Genomic DNA, 25,930 nt, shown 5'->3' on the forward strand with positions numbered 1-25,930 from the left:
TTTTGCTGGACAAGATCAGCTCTAAATATACTAAAAGTAATGTTATTTATACTAAACCCCAACAATTTATTCATAAAGTATATGACGTTGAATAATAATTTGTAGAACTACAACTCTCAGCAGTCACGGTTCAATAGAGTCCATCTAAATTATCACACTAATAATGTGTGTATTCACCGCATCATAGCCTCAGAAATGATAAGTTCACCTTGACTGTATCATAAATCATAAGGAATTTCTTATGTGAATCCAAATGATTCCCAATTTAGTGTAGAGGGGCTGTCTAATCCACAAGGAACACCACAGATGAATCCTCACTGTACGGGCTCATTAAGATGACCATATGTGTTTTGCGGTGTGCAAATTGCGGATTTGCAAAACATGGACACTGGCAAAATGCGGAATGGACATGGCCAGCCCTATGATAGAAATGCCTATTCTTGTCCACAATTGTAGACAATAATAGGACATGCTCTATCTTTTTTACAGAAGTACAGATGCAGACAGCACACTGTGTGGTGTGTGTATCTTTTGCACCCCATTGAAATGAATGGGTCCGCATTCCTTCCGTGAAATTGAAGAACGGATGCAGACAGATAAATACTGTCATGTGAATGATAGGCAGTCAGCCAGTCACCAAGGCAACTAACCAAACATCATCAAACAATCCACATCAAGATAGGTAGACTGTCATAGACTAGACTGGCACTCCTCAGGCAAACAAGTCTTCAGGAGCTTCAGTTGTAATCCTCCAATATAGGCCAATTTCACACAAGCATATTCAGTGCAAGAAATACACTCCTTAAGGACATTGACTATTGTGGAGTGAAAAAGTCTCAAATTATGGTACATCCCATATGTGTACCATAATTTGCAACTTTTTAAACTTCTGAAAAGTGCAGAGGAAAGGGGCAGGGATTAGTGGGAGGGGTAAGGCTTCTTGCTGCCCGTCGGATTTACTATAACTTTTGCCAGAAAATAATAATAAATAAATAATAAATTAGGCGCATCTCACTCCAGTGCAGGGAGATCAAGACTGGCGTATGGGTATGCCAGTCTTGATAAATGTCCCTATGTATGTCAGAGGTTTTTCCCACCCTGAATCCTGCTCCTATGTCATAGCATTATAATGATTTATAATGCTGCGTGTTCCACTATAAATCACTATAATGCCCTGTCATAGGGGCAGCATTCAGGACAGGAATTACCTCTGAAACACGGAGCATATATGTCGCACTGAATATTCTTGTGTGAATTTGGCCATTTAGAGTAAATAAATTCTCACAGTATTAATCCTTGGGTGAATAAATAAGCTTTCACGGACTACAATTGTATTCCTCAGGTAGAAAGGGCAATTAAAGGAAATGTGGCACCAAAAATATTATCTGCCAGTTAAAATCAGATAGCAACACATATCCTTTTTTCTAATCTGTTTTTATTTTCTGATTGCAGATTTATATATTTTATTTCCTGAACATTATCTTGCCTGAGCTGTCATGGCCACATGGTCCATAGACACAATGGTCAGGAGGGGACCTCATTGACTTCTATGGGAGAGTTTTCTAGTCATGCTCAGTGACCTGTGCAGAGGTCATTGTACAAGGAAAGAATAGATAAGCTTTGTTAATCACCTATTGTGAATGGTGGATCCTGTCTATACACACAGGTTTAGAATGATAGATACACACCAAGAAGTAGTGCCTATTATTAGGTTTAGTGGCCAGTGCGAAAACTGCAGGATTTTATGTGTTTTGTTTCAATATAGATATTGATATGAAAAATAAAAAATTACATCATCAAAATTTCTTTAAACATATGTTAACCTTACAAATGTGATTTAAACAATAGGTAATTTTCTGATGACACATTCCCTTTAAGTTCTCACAAGTGCCAATTAGTGATGAGCGGCAGGGGTCATATTCGAATTTGCGATATTTCGCAAATATTTCGTAGAATATTCGTAGAAGTCAAAGATATTGCAGCCTTCTCATTGGCACGCAAGCTAGAAGCAGGGAGGGATTATGTGTACTGATTTAAAAAAAATCTCGAATATTCGAAATTACGAATAAATATCTCTATATTCTAAATATTCGCAAATTCTCGAAGTGCCGATATTCGCGATAAAAATTTGCAATTTGAATATTCGTGATCAACACTACTGCCAATAACAATCCTTAGATAAATCTTATTATTAGCTTGTACGCAAGCTATGGTCTATAGCTCAGCTCCTAAGCCACAGTCAGCACATTATGTACTTTGACACTTCTCTTTGTGGGTGGGATTTCCTGTAGGCTGGTCCCCTTTTGGCCAGGGAGTCTTCCAGTGGGCTTAGCTTCCTTTCTCCAATGGCTCTGTAACGTTTATGACTGCTCCTGGCTCCCCTCAGGTATTCTGGATCTCCTCAGGTCTTCTGCCCTCTTCTGACCTCTAGTCTTCCTGCTGTCACGAACATTGCTGTGGCAGACCTCAGATCCTTCAGAGGGACTGAGGTTGCCACAACAACAGAATGGCTCCCTTGATCTCAGAATTTTACCATTCCGGGGTTTCATTGCTCACAATTGACCATGTCATCTGAGGGGTTAAATATCCATGATCAACATTACTGCCAAGCACATACATTGCCTCTGGGTGTCTACTGTTTAAAACTTCTGAGCAGGCACCATGTTTAAACCCTGGACTTCTGCCATACATGTACGGCGGTCGTCCTTTAAGGGATTATCTAGGAATTGATAATGATGACCTATCCTCAGGATAGGACGTCATTATCACATCAGCGGGAGTCTGGTCCTGGCACCCCTGCTGATCAGCTGTTAAGGCAGCTGCCTCACTCACTCAAGCTCTAGTGCTCAGCCAACTCCCGGCAGCTTTCCAAGCACAGCCCCATACATTGTACAGCGGCTGCGCTTGGTATTGCAGCTCAGCACCAATTACTTCAATGACGCTGAGCTGCAACTAGGTCATGTGACCGATGTGCGGTTATGTCACATGGCCTAGGAAGAGGTCTTGACTCTCCCGGAGCGCTGGCCACTTCTAACAGCTGATGGGCAGAGGATAGGTCATCATTCTAAATTCACCGTTAACCCCTTTAAAGGGTTAAGTTGGGTATCGGCCTCCTTAGGAAAAATTGTATTATGGTCAAATAGGGCATATGGAAAAGAGCTGTCTTAGTACGACAACCCATTTAATTCAAACACTGTCACATGTTTTATCAGGTTCTGTTCTCTCTCTTAAATTAGATTTTGGAAGGGGCAAATACTATTTCATTGTACCTATTGTATTTATATAAGCTGTCATGAACCAGGTAAGTTCTGGGGTGCACATGGGAATCTATTAGTGTTGACCACGAATATTCGAATTGCGAATATCGGCACTTCGGGAATTCACGAATATTTAGAATATAGTGATATATATTCGTAATTTCAAATATTCAGTCAGCTCCCTGCTTGCTTATGGGCCAATGAGAAGGCTGCAATGTCTTTGTCTGAGCTTAGCAACATCCCTAGCAACCAATAGGAAAGTTGCCTACCCCTTACTATATAAGAACCTCCCCAGCAGCCATTTTCTACCGTTTTTTAAAGTTCTGAGAGAGAACAGTGTCATTGTTGTGCTCTGTGCTTTCCACACTACATTAGATAGATAGTTAGATAGCTTATATATATATATATACAGATAGTTAGTGGGGGATAGTCAGTGTAGGTTATATCCTGATATTGTGTAGCTGTTGCAGTGCAGGGTGTTATGTAGTGTGATAGGTTCTGCTGTCCATGCATACATGCAGACCTGCTAAAATGTGAAGTTTCACGTATTGCGCCAAAATATTCGCATCGTTAGTGCCGATTTGCGCAATCGGGAATATATTGGAGAACGCTATCTGCATATAAAGCGATTTTTAATGTTCTGCCGTGCCAACCATTTTCTAAAGTCTCAGAGAACTTCTAGCAGCTTGGAAAATGTAGCAAAAGTGACCCACGCCTGTATTTCACGCGCATTACGCAAATATTACATTGCCAATTTTTCACGATCAAGAAAATAATCTCGAATTCGCGAATATATGACGAATATTCGGCCAAATATTCGTGAAATATCGCAAATTAAAATATAGCCCCTGCCGCTCATCACTAGAATCTTTCGATAGATACTTATTCATCTTCCTTACAGGTGAATTGAGGAAGTTACAATGACATCACTTTTTACCAGTACAATGCACAGTAAATCAAATGATGAAATTGCCTGGGGCCTGTATATTTTCAGAGCTATTCCCTGACATTTGCTGAGTTAAATGTCCTGTCAAAAAGTGTAGATAAGGTAAACTGGTATATGGAAGGACACAAGGCATAAAGGGATTATACAACCCCTATAATGACCACCTCCTCAATGCCCAGGCCCCTCGTATACATTATACTTACTTGCTCCCTGGCACCCGCTTTGCTCCGGATCCCTGCACATCCGCTGCTGCATCTCCCCTTCGTGCGAATCAAAACATCCGGCTACGGAGGGAGCAGTCAATAGCAGGCCGTGACGGGAACGAGCCTCCCTAACATCGCAAGTGATGCTAAGGAGGCTTGTTCCCGTCGCAGCCTGCTATTGGCAGGTCCTCCTGTCACCTGATGCAGCGGGGGCCGTGTAGAGTGCCGGGGCGCAGGTAAGTATAATGTATACGAGGGGCACGGGCATTGGGAGGAGTCATTATAGGGGTTGGATAACCCCTTTAAGCTCTTACAGGTTGATTTTCCATTTCTCCTGACAATAGTTTTTTTTATACATCCTGTTGTATATAAGGGGCTTAATTCCATTACACAATAATTAATACCAATAACTTCAGGGACTTGAAAATCACAATGCTATTTAGGTATCAGATTAGCGAACACAATTACATAGCTAATTGCCTGACTAACTGCTGAAGGATATGTTCCATTAGGATTTACTGCTCTATGGTTTTTCTTTTTCTTTTGGTCCCTGCAGAGATTATGTTTACTGACTTGTAATAGCTGGTGAAAGGCGGCTTGTCCAACATGGCAGCAAGCTATTTAGCTTGCATTCACTATTTGCTTTCAGCTGTAAAAGTAGTTGGGGACCTGTGCTGGGTAGTATATTAATTTATGAAATAATTATTTTCATTCCTGTGGAAACTATTCCTTTAAACATCAGTAACAACAGGATGTAAACCATATATTTATTAGCATCGTGTGGTAATTGATATTTCTAGTTGGCTTTGCAGGATTTACATAGAATGATTTACAATGACATAAAGGTAACTCAAGAGAGATTAAATGTTAGCTCAGATCAGCCTTTTTCAAGCTAGATTTAATAAGGAAAGCTATATATATATACTTTTTGTTTTTTTTACATAAAAAAGGGGTCGCTAGAAAATGCAGTTTATCACAAGTCATCTCCAAAATCTGAAGGGTCCTCAACGTATTCCTTATACCTCCAAGCCAGAAGGCCCTGCAAGGACCAGGAGCCAATGACCTATTCTCAATGAAGCCACCTACTGTATACTCTGGCATTGGCATAGGCTGCCAGTCATACATGTACTATAGATTAAAAGTGTACACTGATTGGCTAAAATACACTCTACAGAGTGAAATAAATGTAAGTACACCCTACTAATCAAGTTTGTTTACAACTCCCAAGTGATTTTTGGGTGTCCTAAAGGTCATCACTCTGCAGATACTTTACACCTAAGGCATTAAAACTACACTGCCTAATGGCATTGATTGTGACGCTTACCTCAGATATCCATTGGGTTAAATGTTTACATCCAAGGGAGTCTGTCAGCAGTTTTTCACATCATAATCTCCTGTCAGTACTAGGTAGGAGCTGGTGAGAGCATTAGCAAAATATCAATAGTAATAAGTCAGCAATTGGACTTTATTTTTTTAAAGATGGTTCGCTAGTCATCCAACTGGCTTTCTCAACTAATGGCTGGTGCCATAGAAAGTCCTTATATTGAAGCTTAGGAAAAAGTCTTGGATAAAATCTACTCAACACAGTGAAAAAAAAGTGTAAGTATTACACCCTACTAATCAGTCTGGTTTACTACAACAAAGTGATTTTTGGGTGCCCTAAGGGTCACTACTGTCAATTTTGGCTAAATTCATCTCTCTCAAGTGCACAGGAGGCAGAACTTTATTGTGAAGTGTTCTCTACTCTCTGAATTGAGCTGCTACACAGCCCTTCCCCTCTGCTATGAGTGACAACTAGAGTGGTCTCCTGTTTGGATGCTACAGCAGTCAGCTTTCAGAGCAAAGTGGAGGGGCTCAATGCAGAGAACAGAGAGCACTTCACAATGAAGTCCTGCCCTGGGCACTTGAGAGAGAAGAATCTGGAAAAATAAAGGTTTATATTCTCACTACTTCTGATGAAAAAAGCTCCACAAAATGTATGTTTCTACAGCTCTCCTCAGCCCCTACCTAGTGCTGTCAGCAGTTTAACCTAGTCAAAACTGCTAACAGACTCCCTTTAAAACACATTGTGCAGTAAGTTATTCTGTAAATTACCAATGATCCATCCTAATCGCTAAAAAGAACTGATATTTCTCTTGATCTTGGCTAAACGTCTGAGAGGCAGTGGATCACATACATTTATAACTGTTCTTTAACCCATTATATATCTCATACATGTAAACCAGTGGTTCCAGAGTTTTCTGATTATTACATTTTTTGAAATAATAAGATTAGCTCACTATTAGATCAGCTAAAATGGGAATCTGAAGATAAGGGACCACTCCCTGTAATTATGAGGCTGACATTGACTCAGATTCAGTTAAAATCAATAGAAGATGCACATTCTTTCCCAGACTATCCCAGATTTAAATAAATTTACTGGCTGTGATGAGCTGTTGACATGTGGTTTATGATGACATTCTCAGAACAGAAAATCTGTATCAGACTATTCTAATGATCAATAATTCTGATGCCATGGAATGTGTTTCTGGTTCTGCAAACATTCAGATAAAATTACTGAGCTAAATTTCTCCAGCAAATCAGTCAAGTCAATGCAAAGCAAGGCACCTCAATATGATGTGTCTTGTGTATATGAATGCTACAGGTTCAAAAAAGACCTAAAAGGTCAATCATGACCCAAAGCTTTATTATTATTCATTTCATATTGATTTCTATCTTGGACGAAAGGTATCTAGTTAGTGAAAAAATTGTCAGAAAGTACTAATAAACATGTATCTGACAGACAAAATAAAAAGTCACTATACACTTTAGATAGAAGTAGGCTGATGGTTGAACAACCGTTGACCGAATGATCATCTAGCGAGCAATCATTTCTCTGATGCAGCCATATACACTTGTCCATAGTGGCCTTTACAGTTGTTCAAACTGGCCAGGCAGTGCATTTTTATTGATACCATGTAAAGGAGGAATGATCTTTGTGGAAATGTTCTTTGTAAAGGAGATCTTTTTTAGAGAAACTATGTTTTTCCAAAATTATCTGATGAAGCACATCTAGCTTTTTTTCCAGACGACGGTGGCATGTCATCAGTCAGCTAAAATGATTGATGTTAAATTTCCCCTGACAAATATTTGTCATCCATTTTCATCAACTTTAGTCCAATTTGTATGGGCACCTTAGGTGATATCATAAAAATTCACACCAGATCAGTTAATAATTACAAGTAGGTGAAAGCATATGTTTTGGTTTACTCCCTCTGATTGAAATTATGGACCTTAACTAACAAGGCCGTAGATCCCAATATCCTACCTTTCTGACAGGGAGAAAACTATTTTATTTCGATTGATAGTTGTTCAGCCATCCAGATTTCCTTGTCTGGTTGCAAGCAGCTCACAGGAAGTGCTATGTACAGACCATTGGACCATCACAAATTAGGCAACCTCCCTTGGGCTATGAAGCATAAAGCACTGATATGCCTAGGACCAGGTGCTAGAACACTTCTAAAATATCACATAGGATTTTATAGCAATTAAACATCAAGGGTTATTGGGTTAATAATACATTTACCCACAAGTTAAAGTGACTGGATATATTTATGACACTGCAGGATTCTCAATGCACCAGAGCTTATACATATTGTACCCCTAATCATGAGGTATTGAGCTGGATGCTTAACATATAAAAACCACAAAACAATGTATGCAATATACACCTGGAAAACAGAATAACACATACAAAGCTTGATTTATTATAAAATGTATCAGACTATGATGCAAAAAGGGTCGGTGTACCAAGTAATCAGCTCTCACATCTCCCAGTATACTCATCTGGGAATTAACTCCTGGATTGTGACTCCAGTTTGACCCCAATTTGACTTTGGCCTTGTTCCTTGATTTGACCACAGCCTCACACTTGGGATTGTTCTACTCCTGGCTTTGATCCTTGGCTCTGTTCGTAACCATGCTCCTGTCTCTTGCTCTGGCCTTATTGTCTGTGGTAGCAAAATCCATAACGTAATTCTTAGATAACCCAAACCTTGTACGCCGAACTTGAAACCACAAGTTTGCTCAACACTAATTACTAGATTTTAAGTAAATGGAGACAGGCTTGGACTGGCCCACCGGGGAGGAGGGGGATTCCTCGGTGGGCCCCCAGTCTCCTGCGCCCGGAGATAAGACGGAGGAGTAATTATTTCTCTTGTTTCTCAGGAGAGATAGCTATTGTAGCCACTAGGTGGCAGTATTGCACAGCAATGCAGCCTCCTACTGGGGTAAATTGTACAGGAGGCCCCACAGTATCTTCAAAACTTCCAGGCTGCTGGCAATGTAGGAGGAGAGAACATGTCTGGCCATCCTCCTGCCCTCCCTGCTGTCAGAAAACTGGCTGGATAAAAGGACTCCTCTGCTGTGCTGGGCTGATTTTTCAGGTGTGTGACAATAGTGAGCTGTAGGAGACTGTAGGGTGGAAATAGGGGATTTGATTATAGCAGACACAGAACTATGAATGTGTGCTGCTCTCTGCAGAGTTCAGAGTGGCATTGGGGCATTGCCCTAGGTCCCCCCAATGCCTCTGCTTTAGGTGCAACCTCATAAGTGCCCCAGCTCCAGATGCCCTCCAAAGCCCCCACTCTAAATGCACCCCTAATATTGCAAATTTTCCAGTTGCCCCCCTAATATCTCTGCTCCAGGATCACCACTATTACCCTGCCTCAGGCGACCCTAATGCTTCTGCTTTAGGAGCACTCCCATTAGTGCCACAGCTCCAGATGCCCCCACTCTAAATGCACCGCTAATATTGCCTCTTCTCCAGTTACCCCTACTCCAGGATCCACACTACTACCCTGCCTAAGGTGACCCTAATGTCTCTGCTTCAGTTAAGACCCTCCGTTTGTGCCCTTTGCTCACATTGCTCCTCTAGCACCTTTGCTTGGGCTTTGTTAAAGGTTATGACCTGCAAAGGGGGTTGGACTTATGACTGAAAAATTCTGCACAGTGCTTCACATTCTACAGTATTGACATAAATGGTTTACATGGTGGTAGTGATGATATTCCATATTTACAGGCATCACTGCTGCCATGTAAAGAGATACTGGTGGTATGGTGGAGGATTTAAAGGAGTTGTCCAGGTTTTCAAGTTATCCTCTCCACACCATAGGGCATAACTATATGATTAGTGGGGTCCGATTCTGAGACCCCCCACTGATTCCAGCAACGGATTCTGTTCCCCCTTTTTTAAGGTGTGGCAGGCCACACATATGCCCTGCTGCTCCATTTATTCTCTTTGGAACCACTGGAAATAGCCAGCACTGTACTCTGCCATCTCCAGTGACCCCATAGAGAATGGATGGAGAGGCAGGGCATATGTTTGACCTGCCACTCAATCAAGAAGGGGGATCAGTGGGGGCTCCAGCGTTCAGACCCCCATGGATCACTTGGTTTTCCCCAATCCTGTGGATAGAGGATAACTAGAAAAGTGGACACAGGCCCTTTAATAGGCGAGCATTTAAATTTTAGTTTGACATATATTTTGGGCCAGATTTTTTATTTCAATTTTATTTTTTATTTTTTTACACCCAAAGAAAACCTTTAAAGAGGACCTTTCACCAGGATACATGTATTAGAATAGTTCTATTACCTTACAGTGCGGCCCCCAGTGATGTCTTTGCGCTTTTTATTTTTTTCAAAGGACCCCCCTTTTGTCAGCTGTAGTCCCTGTTTGTTTTGGCGCCTCATATGCTAATAAGGCGATTCGGTTCAACTAGGCGTAGACTTGAATTTGTCCTGGGCGCGGTTATCTTCTCCCTGGCTGCGAGCGCATCCAATCAGAGCGCCCCGCTCTTAGCCAGGGAGAAGGAGCTCAAGTTCTCGCGAGATTCGAGAGAACTTGAGTTTTTACACATCCCAAGCTGTGCTCCATCTTGGAGTCCCTTAGGGGGTGGTGGGAGGCAAATTTGTAAAACTAACATCATGCTCGTTTGCCTAGGGGGAGTATTAGTAAAGGTTGAACAAGTTGCTAGTTTTCTAGGGTTGTTTTTCATACTTATCCACAGGATGCTGCTGCTGCTGCCACCGCCTATGCCGTCGCCGCTGCGATGCTCTCTGCCGGGGACTACAAGATGGCGCACGGCTCGGGATGTGTAAAAGCTCAAGTTCTCGCGAATCTCGAGAGAACTTGAGCTTCTTCTTACTGGCTAAGAGTGGGGCGCTTTGATTGGATGCGCTCGCAGCCAAGGAGAAGATAACCGTGCACAGGACAAATTCAAGTCCCCGCCTAGTTGAACCGAATCGCCTCATTAGCATATGAGGCGTCAAAACAAACGGGGACCACAGCGGACGTAAGGGGGGGGTCCTTTGAAAAAAAAAAAAAAAGTGGAAAGACATCACTGGGGGTCACACTGTAAGGCAATATAACTATTTCAATACATGTATCCTGGTGAAAGGTCCTCTTTAAACATAGGGAATGTGAAAAGGTCCAACAGCTATGACACGACAGGTGATAAGTGTCTGAATGATGGGGGTCAGACTGCTGGGACCCCCATGATCAAGGGAACGTGGTCTAAAGACTCGTGTACATATATTGGTGGTAATGTAATTGAATGTCTCAGGACCCCTTTTTTCATGATCAGTGGGTGTTCCAGCAGTCAGACCCCAGTAATCTGATATTTATCACCTATCCTGTAGATAGGCGATAGGTCATTATGGTAGGACAACTCTTTTAAATATACTGTAGATTATGTGCAATCTGAGGAGGTTACGATTTGGTAAATTTCATGCCAGACATTTATGCTTAAAGTGGTTAAAGGGTTTGTCTCACTTCAGTAAATGGCATTTATCATGCAGTTAATACAAGGCACTTACTAATGTATTGTGATACTCCATATTGCCTCCTTTCCATCACATTATACACAGCACTTATCCGTGGTTATTACCACTGTGTAATCCAGCAGTGGTTTACATACCATAGGGAAAGGCTGGAAGTGCGCATAGGCCAACACCTTTACCTATAGTGTGCAAGCACGGCCTCCGCTGTTGGATTACACGGTGGTAATAACCACGGATACGAGCAGTGTATAATGTGATGGAAAGGAGGCAATATGGACAATCACAATACATTAGTAAGTGCCTTGTATTCACTTTCTCTACATGATAAATACCAATTGCTGAAGTGAGACAACAACCCCTTTAACCCCTTTAAGTGTGCTACACTTAATAAGGTTATGCATAAATGTCTTGGTGTGTGCATTGCTTGTTTCCTATGTGTGATTGGTGTGTGCTATATATGATCTATGAATAAGTGGTGTATGTGCAGCATGTGACATATGCATCAGTGGCATGTGAGCCATGTATAAGTGTCTTGTGTCCCACATCTGTCCAATGAGTGATTGGTGTGCGCTGCATGTGTCTTGTTTCTGACTTAAGTGCAGGATAACCATATATGTGCAAATTCTGCCACATGTATGTTGGGGCATTTTGCTGTGAGTGGAGTGTCTACGATCATACTTCATCTATAATATTTCTGTTATCACTGTAAGTGCTCATGAACACGACAGTTGGATGTTTTACAGTCCACAAATTGCAGATCTGCCAAACATGGATGCCGGGTGTGTGCATTCCACATTATGCGGAACAGAACAGCCGGCCTCTAATAGAACAGTCCTATCCTTGTCTGTAATGTGGACAATAAAAGGTTACGTTCTATCATTTTTCCGAACGGCCATGCGGACATACAGACACAGAATACACACGGAGTCTTTTTTTTTTTGCGGCCCATTGAAGTAAAAAGAACGGTACGGACATGGGAAAAAAATCTGTTACACTGGTGGGCCCTAAGTACCCCAGTTCGACACTGATTGGAGATGAGCTGCAGTGCCACGCAACCTGTAGACAGTTGTAGAACCTTTTTTTTTTTTTAGGAAAGCAGCCATGTTTTCCTAATTCTTGGCAACCTGTTTAATTTCACTGTACAAAATAAAAAAAAAAGGAAAATATTGAAATTATATTTTGGCTAATTTGAAGGCATTTTTTCCATTGTATTCAGTTAGCTGCAGAATACAAATGGAATAAATGCCCTCAAATTAGCTAAATGGTGGGTTAGTTATATCCCACATAAATCTTTACTACTTGTATAGGGTGACAATTAAATGATCCCTTAAATATTCAGTTTAAATCTTGTATTCCTCATTCTGATTAAATAATAGCTACTATAACTCATTGTAATCAGGATTAACATGGTAATGACCTCAGTTAGTCATTATGGAAATAGGACAATCAAGCAGTATTGTAAACTGCCAAACTGCAATGATTAGTCCTGAGAAAGTTCAATAAAGAACAGATCACATAAAAAAGTAATATATCCCTCCCCTTCCCCCAAAATTAAATACTAATGTACTTCAGTTTGACTATAAGCCAGGAACTTAATAGTAATGAAATAATCTGTTGTTTGCCATTTCAGTAGTGTAAAGGCTGTGAACACCTTTGGAAACATTTTTTTCAATTATTAGTTTACATGTAGTCCCCTTGCAGACGAGCATGTCCTGATTAGGTCCGGATGCGTTGCGGATCTGTTCAGTAAAAACTGCGCGATTTCACAAGCAAGTCCATTCAGTTTCGTTTGCGATCGCGTTCAGTTGTTCAGTTTTTATCGCGGGGCTGCAATGCGATTTAATACGTTTTGCACGCGCGTGATAAAAAACTGAATGTATACAAACAACATCTCTTAGCAACCATCCTTGAAAAACGCATCGCATCCGCACTTGCTTGCGGATGTGATTTTGCACGCAGCTCTATTCACTTCTATTGGGCCAGCGCTGCGTGAAAATCGCAGAATATAGAACATGCTGAGATTTTCACGCAACGCACAAGTGATGCATGAAAACCAACACTCATATACTGTACACAGACTCTTTGAAATGAATGGGTCCGAATTCTGTGCTGGCGCAATGCGTTTGCATCACGCATTGGACTCGCGCGGAATACTCCCTCGTGTGAAAGGGGCCGTACTTTGGGCTACACAATTTTAATCCAACATATAGAATGGCTACAAAGATGGTCTCTGGAGGATCTGCCATGTACAGTACTTGTATTAAAGGGGTTGGACACTTTATGTTGAGTCTTTACTAACATGTGGCAGACAGGACTATAGATAATTTACCAATATATAGTCATTAAACATTACATACCAGTCTTTATCTTGATCCAGAAATCCACTTCTCCTGGTTTTGAAATGGTTTTTCCCACTACAGCAGGCAAGTCTAGTCTATAAAAAGGCAGGAGATGGAGGTCATGGGATTCTACATGTCCATGAGTAGAGTTGAGCGGACACCTGGATGTTCGGGTTCGGCAGGTTCGGCTGAACTTGAAAAAAAAGTTCGGGTTCGGGACCCGAACTTGACACGAAATTGACCCCGAACCCGAACCCCATTGAAGTCAATGGGGACCCGAACTTTTGGGCACTAAAATGGCTCTAAAATAGTCCTGGGAAGGGCTAGAGGGCTGCAAAAGGCATCAAAATGTGCTTAAGAGCATGACAACTGTTCTGCAAACAAATGTGGATAGGGAAATGACAAAATACAGAAAAATTAAACATAACAATCTGGATCTAGGAGTAGGAGGTTGAGGAGGCGGTGGATGGGTGGATGTGGCGGTGTAGGTTGACGTGGCGGTCTAGGTGGAAGCGGCGGTGAAGGAGGAATAGCTAGCAAACACTGATTTGTGTTATTTATTTATTTTTAAATTGGGACATATAACAAAATAAAACAAAGAATAAGTGCACTTGAGTACAAGAATGGATGGTTGAGGCTGGTATAAATGTCTATTCTGCACAAGGTACGGACAAGTCCTGTGGGATCCATGCCTGGTTCATTTTAATAAACGTTAGCTTGTCCACATTGGCTGTGGCCTGTGATAATGCTCTCTGCCATGCTAAACACACGTTCACACTATACACTGGCTGCAGGGCAGGTCAGCACCTCCAAGGCTGACAAAGCTTTTCCACATTTTGGCCATGCTAACCTTGCCTTCTCAGGTGCTGGTGGTGCCCCAGCTGCGTTGGCGACCTCTTCCTCCTCCTCTGCCTTCGCCTTGTGCTTCCACTGTGCCCCCGCTGTCAGGTGGGAATGCCATCAGCAGCGTGCACTTGTAGTAGCGCATCTTCCGATCAGTAACAGATGTTTTCACTGAATTTAGTTCCCTGTCATCAATGCAGAGCAGGGGTTCATTCACGGCAAAAGGGGGTTCTTGTCACCCAGCAATACAACAGAGGATTTTGAGAGATTTAGGCCCCTGTCACCCAGGCACAGCAGGGGTTCATTCACGGCAAAAGGGGGTTCTTGTCACCCAGCAATACAACAGAGGATTTTGAGAGATTTAGGCCCCTGTCACCCAGGCACAGCAGGGGTTCATTCACGGCAAAAGGGGGTTCATGTCACCCAGCAATACAACAGACGATTTTGAGAGATTTAGGCCCCTGTCACCCAGGCACAGCAGGGGTTCATTCACGGCAAAAGGGGGTTCTTGTCACCCAGCAATACAACAGACGATTTTGAGAGATTTAGGCCCCTGTCACCCAGGCACAGCAGGGGTTCATTCACGGCAAAAGGGGGTTCTTGTCACCCAGCAATACAACAGACGATTTTGAGAGATTTAGGCCCCTGTCACCCAGGCACAGCAGGGGTTCATTCACGGCAAAAGGGGGTTCTTGTCACCCAGCAATACAACAGAGGATTTTGAGAGATTTAGGCCCCTGTCACCCAGGCACAGCAGGGGTTCATTCACGGCAAAAGGGGGTTCTTGTCACCCAGCAATACAACAGAGGATTTTGAGAGATTTAGGCCCCTGTCACCCAGGCACAGCAGGGGTTCATTCACGGCAAAAGGGGGTTCTTGTCACCCAGCAATACAACAGACGATTTTGAGAAATTTAGGCCCCTGTCACCCAGACACAGCAGGGGTTCATTCACGGCAAAAGGGGGTTCATGTCACCCAGCAATACAACAGAGGATTTTGAGAGATTTAGGCCCCTGTCACCCAGACACAGCAGGGGTTCATTCACGGCAAAAGGGGGTTCATGTCACCCAGCAATACAACAGAGGATTTTGAGAGATTTAGGCCCCTGTCACCCAGGCACAGCAGGGGTTCATTCACGGCAAAAGGGGGTTCATGTCACCCAGCAATACAACAGAGGATTTTGAGAAATTTAGGCCCCTGTCACCCAGGCACAGCAGGGGTTCATTCACGGCAAGAGGGGGTTCATGTCACCCAGCAATACAACAGACGATTTTGAGAGATTTAGGCCCCTGTCACCCAGGCACAGCAGGGGTTCATTCACGGCAAAAGGGGGTTCTTGTCACCCAGCAATACAACAGAGGATTTTGAGAAATTTAGGCCCCTGTCACCCAGGCACAGCAGGGGTTCATTCACGGCAAAAGGGGGTTCATGTCATCCAGCAATACAACAGAGGATTTTGAGAGATTTAGGCCCCTGTCACCCAGGCACAGCAGGGGTTCATTCACGGCAAAAGGGGGTTCTTGTCACCCAGTAATAGAACAGACAATTTTGAGAGATTTAGGCCCCTGTCACCCAGGCACAGCAGGGGTTCATTCACGGCAAAAGCGGGTTCTTGTCACCCAGCAATAGAACAGAGGATTTTGAGAGATTTAGGCCCGTGTCACCCAGGCACAGCAGGGGTTCATTCACAGCAAAAGGGGGTTCATGTCACCCAGCAATAGAACAGAGGATTTTGAGACATTTAGGCCCCTGTCACCCAGGCACAGCAGGAGTTTGTATACGCCATAAATGGTAAAATGTCACCCGACAATTGAAAATAAGAATTTTTTCAATTTAGGGCACTAAAATTGCCACTTTTTTTAAAATGGCTCTAAAATAGTCCTTGAAACGGCTAGAGGGATGTAAAAGGCAGTAAAATGTGCTTAAGAGCATAGCAACTGCTCTGCAAACAAATGTGGATAGGGAAATAACTTAAAATGAAATAAAATAACTAAAAATTACAAATTATTAACCTGCAACTCAGAGAAGGAGGTGGATATGGAGTCGGAGGTTGAGGAGGCGGTGAATGTGGTGTTGTAGGTGGAGGCAGCAATGGAGGAGGAGGAGGTAGCCAACAATGTTTTTTTATTTTTTTTATTGGGGTAGGTAGCCCCCAAAATATTGGGACAAATAAAAAAAGAAAACAAAGAATCATTGCACTTGACTTGAGTACAAGAATGTATGTTTGATGGTGGTATAAATGTCTATTCTGCACAAAGTACAGACAAGTCTTGTGGGATCCAAGTCTGGTTCATTTTAATGAACGTGAGCTTATCCACGTTGGCTGTGGACAGGCGGCTGCGTCTGTCTGTAATGACGCATCCTGCCGTGCTAAATACATGTTCAGAGAGTACACTGGCTGCAGGGCATGCCAGCACCTCCAAGGCATACAGGGCAAGCTTTGGCCATATGGACAATTTGGAGACCCAGAAGTTGAATGGGGCAGAACCATCAGTCAGTACGTGTAGGCGTGTGCACAGGTACTGTCCACCATGTTGTTCAAATGCTGCCTCCTGCTAACATGCTCCATATCAGCAGTTGGGGCCGGTTGTTGCGGCGAGGTGACAAAGCTTTTCCACATGTCGGCCATGGTAACCCTGCCTTCTGAGGTGCTGGCGCTGACACAGCTGCGTTGGCGACCTCTTCCTCCTCCCGTGCCTACGCCTTGTGCTTCCACTTGTCCCCCGACGTCAGTAGGGAATGCTTTCAGGAGCGCGTCTACCAGCGTGCGCCTGTAGTCGCGTATCTTCCGATCACGCTCCAGTGAGGGAATTAAAGACGGCACATTGTCTTTGTAACGGGGATCCAGCAGGGTGGCCACCCAGTAGTCAGCACACATTAAAATGTGGGCAACTCTGCAGACGTTGCGCAGGCACTGCAGCATGTAGTCGCTCATGTGTGCCAGGCTGCCCAGAGGTAAGGACAACCTGTCCTCTGTGGGAGGCGTATTGTCTGAGTCCTCTGTATCCCCCCAGCCACGCACCAGTGATGGCCCCGAGCTGCGTTGGATGCCACCCCGCTGTGAACATGCTTCATCCCCATCCTCCTCCTCCTCGTCCTCCAGTAGTGGGTCCTGGCTGGCCAAATTTGTACCTGGCCTCTGCTGTTGCAAAAATCCTCTTTCTGAGCCACTTCTAAAAGACTGGCCTGAAAGTGTTAGAAATGACCCCTCTTCCTCCTCCTCGTCCTGGGCCACATCCTCTTCCATCATCGCCCTAAGTGTTTTCTCAAGGAGACATAGAAGTCGTATTTTAACGCTGATAACGGCATCATCGCCACTGGCCATGTTGGTGGAGTACTCGAAACAGCGCAACAGGGCACACAGGTCTCGCATGGAGGCCCAGTCATTGGTGGTGAAGTGGTGCTGTTCCGCAGTGCGACTCACCCGTGCGTGCTGCAGCTGATACTCCACTATGGCCTGCTGCTGCTCGCACAGTCTCTCCAGCATGTGCAAGGTGGAGTTCCACCTGGTGGGCACGTCGCATATGAGGCTGTGAGCGGGAAGGTCGAAGTTACGCTGTAGAGCAGACAGCGGAGCGGCGGCAGGATGAGAACGCCGGAAGCGCGCACAGACAGCCCACACTTTATGCAGCAGCTCAGACATGTCGGGGTAGTTGTGAATGAATTTCTGCACCACCAAATTCAGCACATGCGCCAGGCAAGGGATGTGCGTCAAACTGGCTAGTCCTAGAGCTGCAACGAGATTTCGTGCGCTCCTGTGCGCTTTCTGCAGAAAACTGGGTGGGAGATAATGTGAACGTGCTGGATCCACTGTCGGCCACCCAATTGACTAGCGCCTGTACTTGCTCAGGCCTTACCATCCTTAGAACGGCATAAGGCCCAACCAAATATCGCTGTAGATTCTGCCGGCTACTGGGACCTTAGGTAGGACGTGTAGCTGTGGAAGAACGACCACGTCCTCTCCCTGCAACAGAGGCTCCACCAACACCACCACCACGACCATGACCGCGTCCCTTATTAGATGTTTTCCTCATAGTTAGCGTTTACAAAGCAAAGTAAAAAGTAGTTAAGTCTGTTAAAAATAATTAACCGCCAATAAAAACCCTGATGTAGGGTATTGCACTAAATTATTAATTTTTTTAACTCTATATGACAGCGGTATTTGTGGCCTAAATGTGACACTCACTTATGCACGTCTTATCCCAGATGTGCAGTATATCAGAGGCTTTTTTCACCCCAGTATGCCAAAGCCGTATTTATGGCCTAAATGTGACAGTCACTTGCGCACGCGTAATCCCAGATGTGCAATATATTAGAGGCTTTTTTCACCCTAACCAAAAAAGCTGTATTTCTGTCCTAAATGTGACAGTCACTTATGCTTGTCTAATCCCAGATGTGCAGTATATTAGAGGGTTTTTTCACCTTAACCAAAAAGCTGTATTTCTGTCCTAAATGTAGTCACTTATGCTTGTCTAGTCCCAGATGTGCAGTATATTAGAGGGTTTTTTCACCCTAACCAAAAAGCTGTATTTCTGTCCTAAATGTGACAGTCACTTATGCCTGTCTAATCCCAGATGTGCAATATATTAGAGGGTTTTTCACCCTAACCAAAAAGCTGTATTTCTGTCCTAAATGTGACAGTCACTTATGCACGTGTAATCCCAGATGTGCAGTATATGAGAGGCTTTTTTCACCCCAGTATGCCAAAGCCATATTTATGGCCTAAATGTGACAGTCACTTATACTTGTCTAATCCCAGATGTGCGTTATATTAGAGGGTTTTTTCACCCTAACCAAAAAGCTGTATTTCTGTCCTAAATGTGACAGTCACTTATACTTGTCTAATCCCAGATGTGCAGTATATTAGAGGGTTTTTTCACCCTAACCAAAAAGCTGTATTTCTGTCCTAAATGTGACAGTCACTTATGCACGTGTAATCCCAGATGTGCAGTATATGAGAGGCTTTTTTCACCCCAGTATGCCAAAACCGTATTTAAGGCCTAAATGTGACAGTCACTTATACTTGTCTAATCCCAGATGTGCATTATATTAGAGGGTTTTTTCACCCTAACCAAAAAGCGGCATTTCTGTCCTAAATGTGACAGTCACTTATGCTTGTCTAATCCCAGATGTGCAGTATATTAGAGGGTTTTTTCACCCTAACCAAAAAGCTGTATTTCTGTTCTAAATGTGACAGTCACTTATGCTTGTCTAATACCAGATGTGCAGTATATTAGAGGGTTTTTTCACCCTAACCAAAAAGCTGTATTTCTCTCCTAAATGTGACAGTCACTTATGCGTGTGTAATCCCAGATGTGCAGTATATGAGAGGCTTTTTTTCACCCTAACCAAAAAGCTGTATTTCTGTCCTAAATGTGACAGTCACTTATGCAAATGTAATCCCAGATGTGCAGTATATGAGAGGCTTTTTTCACCCTAACCAAAAAGCTGTATTTCTGTCCTAAATGTGACAGTCACTTATGCACGTGTAATCCCAGATGTGCAATATATGAGAGGCTTTTTTCACCCCAGTATGACAAAGCCGTATTTATGGCCTAAATGTGACAGTCACTTATGCTTGTCTAATCCCAGATGTGCAGTATATTAGAGGGTTTTTTCCACCCTAACCAAAAAGCTGTATTTCTGTCCTAAATGTGACAGTTACTTATGCTTGTCTAATCCCAGATATGCAGTATATTAGAGGGTTTTTTCACCTTAACCAAAAAGCTGTATTTCTCTCCTAAATGTGACAGTCACTTAAGCTTGTCTAATCCCAGATGTGCAGTATATTAGAGGGTTTTTTCACCCTAACCAAAAAGCTGTATTTCTGTCCTAAATGTGACAGTTACTTATGCTTGTCTAATCCCAGATGTGCAGTATATTAGAGGGTTTTTTCACCCTAACCAAAAAGCTGTATTTCTGTCCTAAATGTGACAGTCACTTAAGCTTGTCTAATCCCAGATGTGCAGTATATTAGAGGGTTTTTTCACCCTAACCAAAAAGCTGTATTTCTGTCCTAAATGTGACAATCACTTATGCTTGTCTAATCCCATATGTGCAGTATATTAGAGGGTTTTTTCACCCTAACCAAAAAGCTGTATTTCTCTCCTAAATGTGACAGTCACTTAAGCTTGTCTAATCCCAGATGTGTAGTATATTAGAGGGTTTTTTCACCCTAACCAAAAATCTGTATTTCTGTCCTATATGTGACAGTCACTTATGCACGTGTAATCCCAGATGTGCAGTATATGAGAGGCTTTTTTCACCCTAACCAAAAAGCTGTATTTCTGTCCTAAATATGACAGTCATTTATGCACGTGTAATCCCAGATGTGCAATATATTAGAGGCTTTTTTCACCCTAACCAAAAAGCTGTATTTCTGTCCTAAATGTGACAGTCACTTATGCTTGTCTAATCCCAGATGTGCAGTATATTAGAGGGTTTTTTCACCTTAACCAAAAAGCTGTATTTCTGTCCTAAATGTGACAGTCACTTATGCACATGTAATCCCAGATGTGCAGTATATGAGAGGCTTTTTTCACCCTAACCAAAAAGCTGTATTTCTGTCCTAAATGTGACAGTCACTTATGCACGTGTAATCCCAGATGTGCAATATATGAGAGGCTTTTTTCACCCCAGTATGACAAAGCCGTATTTATGGCCTAAATGTGACAGTCACTTATGCTTGTCTAATCCCAGATGTGCAGTATATTAGAGGGTTTTTTCCACCCTAACCAAAAAGCTGTATTTCTGTCCTAAATGTGACAGTTACTTATGCTTGTCTAATCCCAGATATGCAGTATATTAGAGGGTTTTTTCACCTTAACCAAAAAGCTGTATTTCTCTCCTAAATGTGACAGTCACTTAAGCTTGTCTAATCCCAGATGTGCAGTATATTAGAGGGTTTTTTCACCCTAACCAAAAAGCTGTATTTCTGTCCTAAATGTGACAGTTACTTATGCTTGTCTAATCCCAGATGTGCAGTATATTAGAGGGTTTTTTCACCCTAACCAAAAAGCTGTATTTCTGTCCTAAATGTGACAGTCACTTAAGCTTGTCTAATCCCAGATGTGCAGTATATTAGAGGTTTTTTTCACCCTAACCAAAAAGCTGTATTTCTGTCCTAAATGTGACAATCACTTATGCTTGTCTAATCCCATATATGCAGTATATTAGAGGGTTTTTTCACCCTAACCAAAAAGCTGTATTTCTCTCCTAAATGTGACAGTCACTTAAGCTTGTCTAATCCCAGATGTGTAGTATATTAGAGGGTTTTTTCACCCTAACCAAAAATCTGTATTTCTGTCCTATATGTGACAGTCACTTATGCACGTGTAATCCCAGATGTGCAGTATATGAGAGGCTTTTTTCACCCTAACCAAAAAGCTGTATTTCTGTCCTAAATATGACAGTCATTTATGCACGTGTAATCCCAGATGTGCAATATATTAGAGGCTTTTTTCACCCTAACCAAAAAGCTGTATTTCTGTCCTAAATGTGACAGTCACTTATGCTTGTCTAATCCCAGATGTGCAGTATATTAGAGGGTTTTTTCACCTTAACCAAAAAGCTGTATTTCTGTCCTAAATGTGACAGTCACTTATGCACATGTAATCCCAGATGTGCAGTATATGAGAGGCTTTTTTCACCCTAACCAAAAAGCTGTATTTCTGTCCTAAATGTGACAGTCACTTATGCACGTGTAATCCCAGATGTGCAATATATGAGAGGCTTTTTTCACCCCAGTATGACAAAGCCGTATTTATGGCCTAAATGTGACAGTCACTTATGCTTGTCTAATCCCAGATGTGCAGTATATTAGAGGGTTTTTTCCACCCTAACCAGAAAGCTGTATTTCTGTCCTAAATGTGACAGTTACTTATGCTTGTCTAATCCCAGATATGCAGTATATTAGAGGGTTTTTTCACCTTAACCAAAAAGCTGTATTTCTCTCCTAAATGTGACAGTCACTTAAGCTTGTCTAATCCCAGATGTGCAGTATATTAGAGGGTTTTTTCACCCTAACCAAAAAGCTGTATTTCTGTCCTAAATGTGACAGTTACTTATGCTTGTCTAATCCCAGATGTGCAGTATATTAGAGGGTTTTTTCACCCTAACCAAAAAGCTGTATTTCTGTCCTAAATGTGACAGTCACTTAAGCTTGTCTAATCCCAGATGTGCAGTATATTAGAGGTTTTTTTTCACCCTAACCAAAAAGCTGTATTTCTGTCTTAAATGTGACAATCACTTATGCTTGTCTAATCCCATATGTGCAGTATATTAGAGGGTTTTTTCACCCTAACCAAAAAGCTGTATTTCTCTCCTAAATGTGACAGTCACTTAAGCTTGTCTAATCCCAGATGTGTAGTATATTAGAGGGTTTTTTCACCCTAACCAAAAATCTGTATTTCTGTCCTATATGTGACAGTCACTTATGCACGTGTAATCCCAGATGTGCAGTATATGAGAGGCTTTTTTCACCCTAACCAAAAAGCTGTATTTCTGTCCTAAATATGACAGTCATTTATGCACGTGTAATCCCAGATGTGCAATATATTAGAGGCTTTTTTCACCCTAACCAAAAAGCTGTATTTCTGTCCTAAATGTGACAGTCACTTATGCTTGTCTAATCCCAGATGTGCAGTATATTAGAGGGTTTTTTCACCCTAACCAAAAAGCTGTATTTCTGTCCTAAAAGTGACAGTCACTTATGCTTGTCTAGTCCCAGATGTGCAATATATTAGAGGGTTTTTTCACCCTAACCAAAAAGCTGTATTTCTGTCCTAAATATGACAGTCACTTATGCTTGTCTAATCCCAGATGTGCAGTATATCAGAGGCTTTTTTCACCCCAGTATGCCAAAGCTGCATTTCTGGACTTGCAGATAGCCTGTGCTGGTGCACTATCGTTGCATAAAATGGCTGCCGATCATGTATTGATATTGAATAACTGAAGAAAAAAAAATTCGTTTTCAGCAGTCGTTGGCTCAGTGCAGGCTTAAAAAAATTGTGCACTGGACCCACAAAACACTTTTGCTGTAGATCGCTGAGTACAAAAAACTGTTTTTTATAAGATTTCTCCCTGATCTCTCCCTCACAGCAGCTGCAGCCTCTCCCTACACTAATCCGAGCAGAGGGACGGGCGGCGCTACGTGACTCCAGCTTAAATAGAGGCTGGGTCACATGCTGCAGTTGGCCAATCACAGCCATGCCAATAGTAGGCATGGCTGTGATGGCCTTTTGGGGCAAGTAGTATGACGCTTATTTATTGGCTGCTGTGCAGCCTTTCAAAAAGCGCCATACAGATCGCCAAACACCGAACCCAAACCCAAACTTTTACATAAATGTTCGGGTTTGGGTCCGGGTGCCAAAAACCCTAAAGTTGTCAACTCTATCCATGAGCAATCTGCTCGTGCCTTAGTTTTCTGAATGTCCAGGACCTGTGTCATGAATCACTATTACATGGGCCAAACTTAGATCTTAGTTACCTAATGCTATTATATTATTGTCGCTCCTACAGGGGCGGATTAGCCATAGACCTTACAGGGAAATTTCCCGGTGGGTTGATGCCCAGGGGGGCCGCCTGAGCCCTCCTCTCGGCCGGCCAGTGCAAGTTTTTGCGGATGTATTTTGTGCTGCTGGCAGTATTTTGTGATGGACTGTGGTATTTGGCTGTGTTGGGGTGGTATAATGTGCCACAATATGGTATTCCTGGCCCTGCCTTCCATCAGTTTGGACCCGACTACAAAACGGGGCCACTTTTAGTACTTTTGCCAGTCCGCCCCTGCGCTCCTAACTAACATATTGAGGAAGAAACAAATGGTCCCCAACCATTCTTCCCTAGCCAGGGATAGGGAAGTGATAGACTGGACCAGTGACTGCAGTTTTAACATAAGACTCAGCATAAAGTGACCAGCCCCTTTTAATTAATTTCAGTAAAAAAAAAATATTACTGAACAGTAGTAGAAATTTTGTCATAATTATAACAACAACCCATAGAAAAAGCATTAATTATACTACAAAGTGAACACTGTAAAGATGCTTAAAAATCTACAATATATATATTCTTTGTATCCTAGAATAGTGCCAGTAAAAGAACATCTAATACAAAATAAAATCAAGCTCTCATATAGCTACATTAATAGAAAAATAAAAAAATTATGGTTCTTGAAATATGGTTCCAAAAAAATGAAAAAAATTGCTGGTTCCTGGACACCCAAAAAGGTATAGGTTATCCAGGTTTTTAAAACAGATGGCATATCTTTAGTTCTCACCCTCAGCAACCCTGCTGATCAGCTGTTTTAAACTGCCATGATCCAAGTACTGCTGCCTTTTTATTTGCCGTACATTGCAAGATATCATACTTTTAGTCGTATTGCAGCTTTGTCTCTTTCACTTGCACGGCACAAAAGCCGAGCACAGATGCGACTAAAATAATTGTGTTGTGACGTACAGTACAAACCAAAAGTTTGGACACAGCTTTTCATTCAAAGAGTTTTCTTTATTATCATGACTATGAAGGCATCAAAACTATGAATTAACACATGTGGAATTATATACATAACAAACAAGTGTGAAACAACTGAAAATATGTCATATTCTAGGTTCTTCAAAGTAGCCACCTTTTGCTTTGATTACTGCTCTGCACACTCTTGGCATTCTCTTGATGAGCTTCAAGAGGTAGTCCCCTGAAATGGTCTTCCAACAGTCTTGAAGGAGTTCCCAGAGATGCTTAGCACTTGTTGGCCCTTTTGCCTTCACTCTGCAGTCCAGCTCACCCCAAACCATCTCGATTGGGTTCAGGTCCGGTGACTGTGGAGGCCAGGTCATCTGGCGCAGCACCCCATCACTCTCCTTCATGGTCAAATAGCCCTTACTTTCAAAGTTTTCCCAATTTTTTGGCTGACTGACTGACCTTCATTTCTTAAAGTAATGATGGCCACTCGTTTTTCTTTACTTAGCTGCTTTTTTCTTGCCATAATACAAATTCTAACAGTCTATTCAGTAGGACTATCAGCTGTGCATCCACCTGACTTCTCCTCAACGCAACTGATGGTCCCAACCCCATTTATAAGGCAAGAAATCCCACTTATTAAACCTGACAGGGCACACCTGTGCAGTGAAAACCATTTCAGGGGACTACCTCTTGAAGCTCATCAAGAGAATGCCAAGAGTGTGCAAAGCAGTAATCAAAGCAAAAGGTGGCTACTTTGAAGAACCTAGAATATGACATATTTTTAGTTGTTTCACACTTGTTTATGTATATAATTCCACATGTGTTAATTCATAGTTTTGATGCCTTCAGTGTTTTGATGCCTACAATTTTCATAGTCATGAAAATAAAGAAAACTCTTTGAATGAGAAGGTGTGTCCAAACTTTTGGTCTGTACTGTATGTCAACAATTTAGAAGCTTGTCTGCATGCCATAGTCCTTTCAAACAGCTTATCGACAGGGATGCTGAGAGTTGGCCCCCACTGATCTTATATTGCTGGCCTATACTAAGTATAGGTGATCAATTTAAAA

This window comes from Bufo bufo, chromosome 2, assembly GCF_905171765.1.
Source record: "Bufo bufo chromosome 2, aBufBuf1.1, whole genome shotgun sequence".
In the NCBI taxonomy this organism is placed as follows: domain Eukaryota; kingdom Metazoa; phylum Chordata; class Amphibia; order Anura; family Bufonidae; genus Bufo; species Bufo bufo.